Genomic DNA, 14,302 nt, shown 5'->3' with positions numbered 1-14,302 from the left:
CTCCCTCCCTTAGCAACAAAAGTTCCTATTCCACCAGGGACAAAATACCCGGAAGCAGCATTGTTAGTAGCTGTAGCCACAGGCCACCCACCCTCTGCCCTTCCTCACCTTCACATCCCCAGGGACACCACAGAAAACAAAGAGTTGTGACTGGAGAGAGCGCAGGGTGTTGGCACAAGGAAGCCTGGAAACCTGGGATGCAGGGTCCGGGAATGGGAGGCCCCGGCTCCGCCCGCTGGGACGCCTTCGCTGAGGGCAATGAGGGGCAAGTGCCCTCCATCTCTCCGGGGTGCATTCAGGAATCAGGTGCCCAACCAGAGCTCACCCCTGCCCCGCTCCACCTCTCCTAATCAGGAAACCACCTCCCGCCCCCTTTGCTGATAATCTGGAGCCACCCGCCATTTTCTCAGAACTCAGGATTGTGGACCACCATCTCCTCCTCTCGCTCCTTCCCTGCCTGTCTCCCTCCCTCTCCTTCCTTCCTTCCTTCCTTCCTTCCTTCCTTCCTTCCTTCCTTTCTTCCTTCCTTCCTTCCTTCCTTCCTTCCTTCCTTCCTTCCTTCCTTCCTTCCTTCCTCCTTCTCTGGACCTTCCTTCAGGGCTTCTGCAGCACCACCCATTTCTTCTCTTCTCTGGCTCCTTCTCCATGTAAGTACATATAGATACAAGACATTAAAAAATGTCCAGTGTTTCATTACGTGGCTATATCATAATTTATTTAGCCAATCTTCTTTTTATGGATTGTTTCTATGTATGTATGTATGTATGTATGTATGTATGTATTTGTATAGTCATTCATGCATGCATGCATTCATTTTTATTACAAACAGTGCTGTGATGAGTTCCTTTTGTATACATCTTGGCATACGTTTGCTCAGAGTACTGAACACTTCAATCACTACCTTTTTTGATACTTCTTGTATCTCCAGCTGCTGTCTTGGTTCTTTTCTGCAACCTCCCCCGCCCGCCCCAGTTTGTTTGTTTTTTTTTCTGAGCACTCAATGAGTTCACCTCTTCTTGCTTCTGTCCGAAGTCTCTCCTCCTGAAATCAGACCGCTTGCTACTCAGGCTTCTTGGCCAAGTCTTGTGCAGAAGCATCTCGGATTCCCCGGACCAGCCTTCCATTACAGTGTGCATTTCTGAAGCCTGTCCTATGTGTGAGGCCATTTGCTGGAGGACGCATTGCATGGTCCCATCCCGGAACAGTGGTGGGAGGAGCAACTACCTAGCTGTCAGCATTTACAAGTGATAAAAACTGAAGCTCAGAAGTTGAGGAACTTGTCCAGGTCACCCACCTCGTAAGTAGGAGGATGCAGGATTCAATCTCAGGGCTCCCCTACCCTGTAATCCATGACTTCACATAGCCGCCACGTCCCACTGCCCCTTCAGCTCCGGAACTCACAGGAGCCCCACCTGCACCTCCTATGGCACCCATCACATTGAGTGGTGGTGACGCAGGCGTGAGTCTGTTCCCTTCACTGGGCTGGGGACTCCCTGAGGGCGGACCCCGTGTCCCTTCTGCATTACCCACAGTAAGTAGGAAGCGGCCGTGTCAGAGCACCTGCATGGGTTTGAATGAAGGAGCCTGTGTTTGCTGAACGAAGAATCCCAGCACCTCTTGAGCCAGGTCGAGAGCCAAACTCTGGCACTTAAGAACACGTGCTCGGCTTGAAGTTTATTTTCTGCTCATTCACGAAAATAAAATACCCTCCACCGAGGGCCCTCATTAACCAAATTACCAGAACCTCTTTAGATTGGCAGGCACTAGAACGCAATGATTTAAGAAACAGGCTCTGAAATAAGATGTTTTGGTGTCAGCCCTGCCGTTTATTAGGCAACTTTCTCGTTTTCCAGAATCCTCCGTTAGCCAGCTAGCAAAGTGGGGCGGCTGACGGTTCCTGCGAGCGGGGCTGTGGTGAGGGTGGGATGAAGTAGCTGTTGTGAAGCGCCCAGCACGGTGCCTGGTACACAGAAGGCGCTCAGTCTGTGTTTGTCGCACTGTCAGCCTCTCTCAGTCTTTGTTCAAAGTGACAGAGACCCAGCATTTTCCATTTCCCTTATCACTCTCCAAAGCTTTGACCAGGATGATTTTTTTTTTTTTTACTTTCAACTTACACAAAAATTATTATCTTTCCTCTCCTTATTTGTAAAACAAGCATGCATCGAGTGCCTTCTGTTTACCAGACCCCTTCACGGTCAGAGCTTCACCTCATAGGGAGCGTCTAGAGTAGGGAGGATAAGCATTGCCCAGGCTAGCAGCCCCAGGAGGGTAAAGTTTTCCTGCTTTTTGCTGTGGAGGATATTCCTTGATGCTCTAGAAAACACACATCTCTTTTTCTTTTCAAACGTCAAGGGTTTGATCTAAAACATTTTATCATGAACGTCTGAAGGTTTGGAACCTTGGTGCGTGAAGGAATACACAGTTTCAAGAGTGATTCATAGAGGTGCCCGTGCTCTCTTCGTCCTTTGAGACGAAAAGCTTTCCTCTACAGGCTGCCCCTGAAGGGGACTTGAGGAACCGGCATTTATTTTGTGATTTTGCACGTGGTTCCTACCCGCATCCAAGTATCACATTTTTAGGGAGTTGTTGTCTTGTTTCTGAGTAACTGGGTCTTTCTAAGGACTACATTTGGAAGGGACCCCCCCTCCCTTGGCAACCAAAACCTAAACAGACAAGTCCCCGAACCCCGAACTCAAATCCCAACAAAAGCGAATGACTCAGTAGAGGTGAGCTTTCCAGACATAATCTATAGACGGATTATTGAATTCCAGAAGTGTATGTTCTCAGAGAACCATGCCTACCATTTTAATAAAATTACCTCACAAGGAGGAAATGCCTTAGCAATGCCACTCAGCTCTAAAACTTAGAGTTGTCTCTTCTTGCAACAAACTCACATGGGTCCTATTGCAAACTAAAGGGTCTCTTCTCCAGGGGCCATATCTGTTCAGGAAATCCGGCTTCAGGGACGCAGGCAGACCTGAAGGGGAGAGGCCCGCTTCTGGTTTGGGTGAGTGTCTGAAGGCGGCGTGGCTCCGGGTGAGGCAAGCCCCTGGCTGCAGCACCAGACGTACCTGCACGGTCCTGTCAGGTGACAGGCCTCCTGGCTGCCACGTGCTCCTAGCAGCTTGGTCTGCTGGGGGCTCCTGCCTGTTCCCTGCTGCCTCTGAGCTCTGGCTTCTCTGTCAGATGCTCTGTTGTCTGAACCTCTCGGACTAGCGTGCGAAATAATCGAAGGAGATTGTGGGTCAAATGGCCCCAGCTCTCACCTTGAGCCCACACTGTGACCTTGGACAAGCCCCTTCTCTCTCTGGGCCTCCATCCCCCCAGCCCAGAGGTAAGGAGTTTCACCAGAGCGTTCCTGAGCTGTCACCCAGCTCTGATATCCTGGGATTCCAGAATCTGTTCCCCAGCTGGGCCCGTGACCTAGTTGCGAAGGACAGTGAGAAGAGAGCAGTTGTTTGGAATCCATGGGTGGGGCGGGTGGGGCACGTCCTCATAAACTTGACTGGGGGTTGAAGCAACCTGTTCCTCCAAACCCGCTGAGGGCTGAGCCACTCCTTCGGCATCATCCCTGCAGAGACATTCGGAATGTACTTATCAGGGCGCAGCGGGCTCCGGAACCTGACACTTCAGCACCTGAATGCCGAGAAAGACGCAAATTGCTCCAGATGTGGAGCCCAGATGACGGATGCGCTGATCCAATCAGTGTCCCCGCTCTGGTTCTCTTAGGAGCTGCTGTCGGAGGGAACACCGTCCTCTGCGGATTTAAAAGCCTTCTTAATACAGTTTTCTCCCTGAGTAATTTTGTCCTCAGGAGGAATTGTGGGAGGACCCATGGGGATTTAGAAAGCTTAGTGCTGAACTAATTCTGTGCTCTAATGATTTTGAAATTCCAAGTAATTAGGGAGGTGGTGGCAGGGAGTCTGGGGCTGTGTGTCAGGAACTTGGGTTCTGGTCCTGGCTTTGCTGACAACCGGCTGTGCAGTCTTGAGCAAGCTGCTTTCCCTCTCTGGGCGTCAGTGTCCTCTAAGGCAGCATCTCCCTGTGGCTTCTCTCCGCCCTGGCACGCCATGCCTCCAAGCTCCAAAGACAGAAACAGCCCATCTTGGGTGTAGAACGGAGGCAGATCTACCCAATTATTTTCGATAGTCCACTTCTTCCCTCGTGTGGAGACAGAGCTCTGGAGATCGTACTTCCTCCCCACGCTTCTCCCCTGTGAAGGCTTTTGGGCTGGATCCCAAGAAGCAGGTGAGCGGCATGGACATTTGAGGCTTGGAAGGGGCTTCGAGGAGAATCACCCAGCTATTTCAAGAACGCCTTTTACCCCACTGTCTGGTGCCAGAGGCTTGGCATGTTTGGACAGCAGTTTTCATAAACGTGAAGAGCCCTGGCTTCAGAGGTGGCCAGCTCTTCTTGCATAGCTCACCTTGCCAACCATTTCAGCTCGTTATTCAGCAAATATTTATCAAGTGCCTCTTTTGCGCCAAGAGCGGCACTGAAGCTATTTTGCCTATTGTATGTCATCCTCCAGGCCCTAGGAAGCAGGTGCTAACTTTATCCACACTTCGCGGATGAGGACGCTGAAACTCAGAGAGGGGAGGTGATTTAGCCAAGAACACACAGTGAGCACATGGGAATCCCGGGGCTTGATTCCAGGCCCAGCGACTCCAGGGCTCTGGCTCTCAGCCACCACACGCTGCCATTTCCCAAACCTCATTCTACTTAATCCTCATTTAAATCCTCATTTGCTTTATTGCAAAGCGTTCACCTCGGTGGTTCCGAAAAGCCCCTGTGAGTTTGCCAGTCCGCATCGTGAATTACTGTGCACATCCATCGCTGAAGGAGGGCAGAGCAGACAGACCTTGGACAGGGTAGTGGGAAAAGCCCTAAAGTACATTCGCCTCCAACAACTCAGCTTCTAGACCTGCGTGGCCCTCACCAGTCATCTGATCTGAGGCATTTGACCTCTGCACTTCCAACCTTGCTTCCTCACAAGGAATTTATAAGAACCAATTGAGACTATGGCTCTGAAAGGACCTTATAAATTAGAAAGTGGTGAAAGTAGGCTTAGCATTAATTAGGGTAAAACCGTCTCTGTTTTTGTACTTACCAACTTGGACAGTAAATCGCATGTTGTCTTCAAGAATCTTCAATACCCCCGCTGGGCGGCTGGAGCCCCGGGGTCCTGTGATAGAGGGGCGTGAGGCAGGTTTTGCTTCGGAACACCCGGCACTCCTGCCTGACTCATTCAGAAATGCCACATTCTGGGACGCGGGGCATCACCACGGCTGCCACTGTGACATGTGGTTGGCCCAGAAAGGCTGGAATGTGACATTCCTGAACAGATGCAGGCATGAGAAGGGAAAAGAAGAAAACACACTTGTAAACAGACGGCCGAGGGCTTGAGACAGACAGGAGAAGACGATGTTCATTCTCAGGATGCTTGTTCTGAAAGTCCGTGGCTGAGCAGCTCTCCGCCTGTCCCATCGCTGGATCTTATCATCCTTCGGGAAGCACGCCTTGTCACATGCCTGCAGTCAGCCCTATGCCAGGGATTCCAGGAGGGTTGGGTGGGGGAATCACTGCCGTAGGCGCTCAGCCCTCTGAGGAACGGGAGCGGCTGATGCGCCGAAGGTCCCATCTGCAGGTGGATGGAGCTCCGCACCGTTAGCCTCTGTTTCTCCCTTATGTGTTCGTACTCTCTCTCCTGCCCCGTTGTGCTAAGGAGGGCACAGAAGAGGGTCTCATTCCTTTTGAGACTTTGTGTGTGTCTCGTTTAGGGCCCGAGGGGGAGAGAGGAAGCAGGCTTCCTGGTGCAGGCTGGAGACAAGAGCATCTCTTAGGGTACAGAAGCTGACAGAGAACAAGTCGGAAGGACTCCTGAGGCCTCGCCTGTCTCAGATGAGGCAGAAGGGACGGGGGTGCACAGGGCGGCTTTCTTTGGGGTCTCCCCACTTTGACCGCCGTCTCGTCATGGACCCAGGAGTGTCAGGGAAATGCTGACATCCCTCCCATATACCAGATGGCAGTTCATCAGCTGTTGGCAAATCCCCTGGTCAGTGTGGGACCAAGTCAGTAGCTGTAGTCACGGAAGCGAAGAAGGCTGATGTCCAGAGGGTGCTGCAAGACAGCGCCGTCGAGGAAGGGCCTGCAGGCTGCTTGGTGACCTGGGCTCCAGGCCCAGCTCCACCACTGGCTTCTGTGTCAACTTGGCCAAATCATTTGCCTCTCTGGGACTATATTTTATGAAAGAGGGTTAGGCAATGAGCCCTCAGGTCACTTCCAACTGGGCTAACCAGCCATCTCAGTTTGCCCATGGCTGTCCTGCTTTGCCTGTGGAATGTTTCATGTCGAGGAATCCCTGTTTCCAGCTGAAAACTCCCCTTGCTGTTGGTTCTTGGACCTTCCCTCTCGGGTCCCAGTCCCCTCCCCTCTGTGCTGTAAATGCCCCTTCTCTTCAGAAAATCATGGGGGTGATTCCTTCTGCTAGAAGGGTGTGGTCAGACGTGATAATTGAAACACGGAACATCCTCTATGGCAAGGCACCAACTCATCCGAATGGACTGGGCCGCGAGCCCGAGGGTCCGCCGCCTGACCACTCTCCGCCCCCGGGGGCCTCTGTCCCCAGGCGTGTGATGATGGCCCCTCTTTCTGTCGTCACGCCAATGGCTGCAGAACCAATCGATCTGAACGATTACCTGGCTTCTCTTTTGATTCTTGTTCTTAGACCAAAGGTGATGACTCCCCAGTTCACTGGTCAGATCAGCCTCAGTCTACCTTCTTACGGTCTTTAACAGTGACATTGCTTTGGGCCCTGCCAACTCACCCCAGAGAATAATTTCTACCCTGATGGCTGCCAAGTGTTTCTTCATGCAGAGAGGAGCCCCTAAAACATTTGGGATCGAGGAAGTTTAAAGTCTCAAATAATGGGGTACTTATATCAAAGGGCAGAGGAAAGAAAACTCACGTGTCCCCTGGTTCCCATTCACCTGAAGTCCGTTAGGCCCATCTCACGAGCTCCCTGCCTGTTCTGGTCCTTCCTTCCGTGTGCTTCTCCTTGTTGATGCTGTGTCTTGAGTGCGGTCACTTGCATGGGGCACCGTTGGTGCTATGGTGAGGCTGCAGCCCGTGCTGTGACTTGTGTGTGCTAACACACGCAAGGGGCGTGGCAGCAGGGAGGAGGTGATTCATTCTGCCCGGGGCGACATCTGGGCTGGGCCTGCAAGGTGAGGAGAAGCTACAGGTGGAGTATGGGTGGGAAGCAGCAGGCACACCAGGCTCGGAAAATAGCGCACACAGGGCATGAGCTTTCTCCCACGCCTTCTGACTTATCTCCCATCGCCCGCCACCTACCGTGGGCGGCACTGTGGGCGACAATGGGTCAGGGATTGCTGGGCCAGAGGCCAAGGCAGGCAGAGTCCGCCCTCGGGAGACTGCTGGGCCCAGGGAGCCCTGGCACATCAAGAAGCTTCCTTCCTATATTGGGGAGCAAATGGAGGCGCAGCCTCGAGATTCCTCCCTTTCCTTCTCATATTCAGAATACCTGCCTCCTCCTGTGTTAAAAACCCAGCTCTGGCCCTGCCTTCATTCCCTAGGCCCGTCTCCGCTCGGTGACCCATCGCTGTCAATCCCTCCCCAGCCCTCTGGCCTGCCCTCCCTCTGTCCCAGTGCCCCACCCACTGCCCTGGTTCAAGTCCTGGCTGTCGTGCACCTGGTGGTTGCAACAGGCTTCTCACGGATCTTGGGAGTCAGGCCTCTCTGTTCCTCACCATCCTGTGCGCGTCGCCAGACCAAGTGTTCCAAAGCAGTGTTCTGTGACCTCGTGCACCTGTTCTGAAATCTCTGTGAGCCCATTTCCTTAGACCTCACGGTCCGCTATGCACAAACAAGGCCACGTTCATATCCACACTCTAGCTGTTTTTGGCTACAGCCTGTCTGCTCACAGGAGACCGCCGTCTCTCCCCAAGTGCGTCCCAAGTCACTGCAGGGGCCCCAGGGCAGCGCTCGGAGCATCTGGGCCCGTCTGTGCCCATTTGCTAGCAGCCTGCGACAAGGGGGAGCACAAGCACTGTAAGCGTTTAGAGACTTTCAAAGCAACGTGACATGCTGTGACCTCTAGCATTCGTGATTTTTTTAATTTTATACAACAAACAAACAAAAACAAACGAGCAACAATAAAAAGCACCTGGTTCTTCACCACAGATGATTTAGAAAGTGCTACCCTGGGGGTGTCTCCATACAAGCAAGTCTGGCCCCTACGCTCATTCTCTCCTCACCTCCCAGTTATCTGCTGGTAGGTCTGAAGTTGCTGCTTCGTGCAATCCATCCCTACGGCTTCTCTTCTTGGAGCACAGCTATCCCACATTAAATTTGGGTTCTTATTTCAAGCCCTATTTTTTGCCTTTTTTCTCTAGAGGATTTTTTCTCTCTTTAGCTTGGTATTGAAAAGAGCAACTTTAAAATCAACTTTACTGAAATACAACTCCCAGACAATAAAGGCACTTGGTTTCAGCGTACTGTTTAATGAATTTTGAGCGAGGAATACGCTTGCGAGATGGGCATCCCGATTAAGCTCTGAAACAGCTCCCTGCCAGCAAGTCCCCTTGTGCTCCTTCGGATCGGTTCCTGTTTCTACCACAGCGACAGGCAATAACCCATCCGCTTTCTGTTACTCCAGACTGGTTTGGCCTTTTCGAGAAGAACACGTAAGTGGGGTCATCCAGAATGTACTCTGACATCTGGCTACTTTCACTCACCCCGAGATTTCTGAGATTCATCTGTGATGTTATATGTATCTCTCAGTTCAATCCTTTTTTTCCCCCCGAGAAGCATTCCATGGCATGTACCACAGCTTGTTTACTGTTCTCCTGCTGAGAGATGTCTGGGCAGTTTCCAGCTTTTGGCTACTTGAATGAAGCTCTCTGAACATCCATGTGCAAGTCTTTGTTTCGACAAATGTTTTCATTTCCCTTGACAAACACCGAGTGGTAGGATTGCTGGGTCACGGAGAGAAGATTCTGTTCAACGTAACGAGAAACCAACATTAAGCCACAGGCCATGTCTCTTTTGACGGGAATCACATTATTTCTCCTCGGACCCCAGGTCCCGCAGCTCTGGAGGGCGTCGTTGTGCCCTGCTTCACCCACTCACCAAGTCGAACGTCACGTGCCCTTCTCTGTCTTAGCGTCGTGCCAGAAATGTTGTTATGATCTGTTCTGAGTTGTGTTGTGAGTAACCTGGGATCAAAAATATTTGGAAATACGGATGTTTGTGGAAGATTGGCTGTGAAAAGTATACGCATACATAGAAGCTATTGGGGGTAGAATCTATGCATGTTTGTGTCGGGTTTTAGGCTGTCTTTCTAATACCCACATTTTCATTCACCTGCATCCTGGTAGGCTCATCTTATCCATTGCTACGACTCGTAGTCAATGGCTGAATTAGTGAGCATCTGGCTGGAGCTGTGTACAGCAACGACCCACAAGAACAGTGGCTTAAACCAGAGAGAAGTCTGGTTCTCTGTCATATAAAATACGCCCCGGGGGCAGTTGGTGGCTGATATGGGACCTCCATAGTCATTTGGGATGCAGGCGTCTGTCGGTTTTCTTATCACCATCCCTAGGGGTGTCCCTGTCCTCAATATCAAGGATGGAAATCCAGCCATCATATCCACAATCCAGACAGCAGGGGAAGTGTGGGTTCTGGAGGGGAAGGAAGGACACACACCCTCCTTTAAGGACACATTCTGGAGCTTGACTTTGCTGTTTGCTTCCATCCCATTGGCCTGAATCTAGTCACATGACCAAACCTAGCAACAAGGAATCCTGGGAAATGTAGTCACATTGCTATCTCAAATTGGTTAGTTGTATGACAGAGGAAGAAGGGAAGAGTGGATATTGGGGGGACATGAAGCAATTTCTGCCAGGTTAGCCATTATTGAAATATTATTAATTATATTCTCAAACTATTGTGATTTCTTACACCAGACAGCATTTTGTGGGTAATAAAAGTGGGCAAGCCAGTGGGAGTGTGCTATACCTGGGAACAATGTCTTGTAAGGTACAGGAAAACAGTGTGAAGACTAGTCCCAGCTTTTTACCCTGATATTCAAGTGGCTGTTGTACTTTCCCAAACTTTTCACCCTCTATATCCATACTTGGAGGCTCTGTTTGGCCAAAGGGGACCTATAACAAACCTTAACTTTCTTCCCTCCCCGTCATCATTGATGTTTCCTTCTTCACTTGGAAACTTCCCTGGGTTCTTCCAACATCCTGGGCTTCCTCCCCACTTCCAGGTTCTCGCTGCATCATCCCTCCGGAATGTGCTTTCCCCAGACGGGTTGCACCCAGCGTCTCTTTTCTGTCATTCAGATCTCACTTCAAATATCAAATGCTCAGAAAGGTCTTCTCCAGTCAAGTTCTCTACTGTCGCCTCCTCCTCAGCCCATCCCCTTCCCCTGCTTTACCTTCCTTATAGCATGTTCTCTATTATCTGCAAGAACCCTACTCCCTCACTTGCCTATGCTGCTTCTGTGCCTTCCCCACTGGAATGCTCTAGAAAAAGCCCCAGGACTTGTCAGCTTGCTCACTGCTGCATCCCTAGTTCTATGAATCACATTAGGGGCTCAATATCACAGAGCTTAAATTAATAAGTGCCCCGATACCCTTTCCTCCATCTTCCTGACTCATGCTGTAGAGCCCAGCTCACATCCCCAGTTTCCCCCAATCCCATCATGCCTGGCTTCTTGCAGCCTTTCAAGCTGCAAGTTACAGGTCCCTGCTCTGGCATGCCATGCCTGTGGACTCTGTGCAAGCAGGCATCCCATCCATTATTTTAGCAGCGAACCCTGCTCACGTTGTCAGGGAGCTCCTTACAACTTGTGATTCTAGGTTTACTCACTTGTGCGGTTATGTCTGTCTGTCTGTCTGTCTCTTCCTGCTGGCAGTGAAGCTCTGGGAGAAAGTGATGTCTGACTTGTGCAGCTATGCCAAGGGCCCCGTATGGTGTCTTGCATACTAGGTGCCCCCGGAACTTGCAGAGTAAACGATGAAGGCCCGACAGGTTCTGTCTGCATCACTTACCTGGAGAATAACAATCCTTTCCCATTATGTTCAATTGTCCACTAAATCTTGTGAAATTATCTGTCTAGAAAAGTCTTATCCCCCTATTTTTTAAGCTGCCTGAAAACAGGAACCAGTTCCCCCTTTATACCTCTTCACCCCAACATAGTGTGTTCCTTTAGACCAGTTTTTCTGACTTCTTATACGTTAAGAAGCATCATAAGAAATCCAGACCTGGGGCCAAGTTTGATTAGGATTAGGTTAAACTTAAATATATATTTTTAAATTGCAGAAATTTATAAGGATTTTACCAAGCTACTGCATGCTACAAATCTCCAACAGGAAAGATAAAAGTAGTCAGCATCATGCAAACTTATCTGGACATTGAACCCTCCATGTTCTTTATTCAGAGACTCATTTTGGGCACTCGAGTGTTCCACGGTACACCCTCTCTTGCCCTCTAGTTCTTCCTTTTTTCTTTCTTCTTCCCTTCTTCTCCAATCACCCTCCTTTCTTGTTAAATCGCCCTTATAAATGGCCTTGACACTGAACCCTCATTTGTGGGGTGCAGAGCCCAGGTGTAGCCGCTCGGTCTCACAAAAGCTGCCTCTGGGTCTCATTTTCCACTCACAGGATTTAAGAAATGGGGTGATAAGCAAGGACATTGATGGTAAATGTTCGGGGGATGCAATCTAGATCTCAGACCACCTGTGGGGTCCGTCTCTGGTTTGGAAGATAGAGCTGGGGATGGGTCAGGGGCCATGAGCAGGGCATGAACCTATACTCTGTCCTCACGGCGGAGCTCTGTGAGGCTTCCTGGGCATTGGCCTCAGGACATTTGAACAAAAGTAAGCATCTGACCCACCTACTGGGATGCGAGTGTCTGATCTGACTGGGGAGAAACAATTGATTCCCCGCTACCTGCAGGAAGTACTGACTCCCCACAGGACACACAAAACAGTAAGGACAACAACAGCACCGAACCACAAAGCAAAAGACTGGCCACATCTACCAGGGGAAGCCCCACGCAGCCTTGGGAAGACTTCTACAGGCAGCATTCCAGAAGAGCGGAGTCAAGAAGCACTGAGAGAGACACGTGGGACAGAGGGCAAAGCGGAGGTCAAGCCACTGGGGTGGCTGCCCAAGGCCACACGGCGGAGGCTGGGAGTGAGCAGGGGGCAGCCGCTGGAACTTAAGCTGGGGTCCCTCGAATTCCCCCAGTCCCTGTCCGCCGCGGGAGGCACACCGCACTTTGGTGCCCTGCGCTCATTAAACACCATTGTTTTTTCTCGGACTCTGCCTGACAAGCTTGGGAGCCAAATATTTTATAAGAAACATAAATTAAATTGTTTATTCTATGTGCCCCTTAATTGATTTCACAGGACTGTTGCAGGCTCCGCTCCCATGGCCACGAGAAAGCACAGTAAGTGACTATAGGGGTGAGGGGTGGGGGGGTGAGGGGGAGACGGCAGCATTCACACTGTCTGTTCCCCTGGGCTTCGTTTTGAAGGGACCACCTTCAAAGTTGTCCTCGACTCTGAGCATATTAGAGCCAGAGGGCGAGTGCACTACACCCTCATTCCATCGGGGAGGAAACGGAAGCCCAGAAAGGGCCGGGTCTGCCTTCGGGGTCACACTCTAAGCTAGTTTTGTGCATAGGCGAGTGTAGACCCTGGCCTCGCGTCTCCCAGAGGGACACACTTCCATCTGCCACACCTCACAGCTTTGTGAAAGTTTTGGGCCGGCCGACAGGCGGCTGATTCTGAGCTGGTTTTGGCCGCTGTGGAGCCCGCACAGAGGACACGGGGCCCCAGGGGCTCGGAAATGCCGTGCCTGGATTCCGTGGCTGTGCACTTGAGACATCGGGCCTCTCCTTAGAAAGGACAGGCTCCCTGGCCCAGGGGACTGAAGTCTTATTTATCTGGGGACTTGGCTACAGCCACGTGTCCCTGGGCCTCACCCCAAGCCTCCTCTCACCCCGGCCTCGGGTAGCTGAAGAGTGAGGTGTGCATTTTCTCAGAATGTTCCTGCGAGTTACCAGCAAGTCTCCCTGCAAGAGGCTGGCGGCAGCAGCCAGATCTGCCCGAGTGGCCCGCACAGCCCCCGGTCCGGGCTCCGGGTCTCACGCACCCTCGCTGCCAGGGCCTCGCTGACGCTCGTGCTCCCGAGTGCAGATGGACTGACGGGAAAGCTGGCGGGGCCTTTGGGAGCTGGCCCAGGGCTCTCCCTGTACAGACAGAGAAACTGGCCCAAGAAAGGGAGGTGACTTTCTTGTCACCAGCCGTCCCAGAGTTAATGAGCTGCCACAGTGAAACTCCTCGCTTCCATCTTCCTCCCTCAAACACGCTCTCTCCTGGTGCTTGGCACCCCAAGTTGTTCAAGTCCCAAGTCTTGGAGCTGTCAGGGAGTCCTCTTTCCCATCTTCCCCTGTATGTGATCTATAAGCGAGTGCCTCCAAATGACAGCCTGAGCCCACGGAGTTGTCCCTAGCTCATGCTACAGTGACCTCTTGTCTGGGGTTGGGCATTCATGTTCCAACAAGTCTGCCCCTTTCTGTGCATGCTCTGCGGAAACCCGTTCTCTTCACAGCAGGCAACGCACAGTCAGGTCAGGTCAACATTCCCACCTGCTTCAAATCCTTTCATGGCTTTCTACTCAACTTAGAAAAACATTCAGACTCCTTCCCACAGTTTAGCAAGCGCTGTGTGTGCTGGCCCCCGTCTACCACCCTGATTTCAACTTGGACCCTCTCTCTCCCAGCTCGCTCTGCTCCCCTGTAAGGAACAAGTGTTGTGCCTCACACAGAAAGAGTTTCTGCTCACCTTAGGGCTCTGGCATTTCGCTCCTTCTGCCTAGAATACCTCTTCCTTTTCCCCTGGCCCTCAGTTCTCAGCTGGAAGGTCACCTCTTTAGACAGACATTTCCTGATCATCTAAAGTGCCCACCCAGTCACTCACTCTCATCCTATTCTAATTCTCTGCATATCATGCCATTCATTCATTCATTCACTCATCATTCACTCATCATTCATTCATCATTCATCATTCATTCATTCATTCATTCATTCATTCATTTGCTTAGGGCCAGAATCCCCCAACTAGAATATAGACAACATGAGAGCAGGAACTTGTCTGTCTTGTGTATTTCTGTATGCTTCGTGTCCAAAAGGGTACCTGGCACATAGCAGGGTTTCAATAGATATTTGTAAAAAATTGGATATTTCGAAAAAGCTCTAGGAGATG

The 14,302-nt window shown here is 51.2% G+C and overlaps 1 long non-coding RNA gene across 1 annotated transcript in view; it reads right to left on the bottom strand.

The window, feature by feature from the left end:
* Positions 1–563: 563 nt before the first annotated feature.
* The window catches only part of LOC130543707 (uncharacterized), a 64,011-nt gene continuing 50,272 nt past the window's right edge, over positions 564–14,302 (bottom strand). The window contains exon 2 of the long non-coding RNA XR_008959213.1: positions 564–9,236. This is a non-coding gene — a long non-coding RNA (uncharacterized LOC130543707). The remainder of the gene's footprint in view (positions 9,237–14,302) is intronic.

The sequence above is a fragment of the Ursus arctos genome, unplaced genomic scaffold, assembly GCF_023065955.2.
Source record: "Ursus arctos isolate Adak ecotype North America unplaced genomic scaffold, UrsArc2.0 scaffold_15, whole genome shotgun sequence".
NCBI classification, from domain to species: domain Eukaryota; kingdom Metazoa; phylum Chordata; class Mammalia; order Carnivora; family Ursidae; genus Ursus; species Ursus arctos.
The sequence above is the reverse complement of the archived record's forward strand: the minus strand, read 5'-3'. Positions and strand labels throughout refer to the sequence as shown.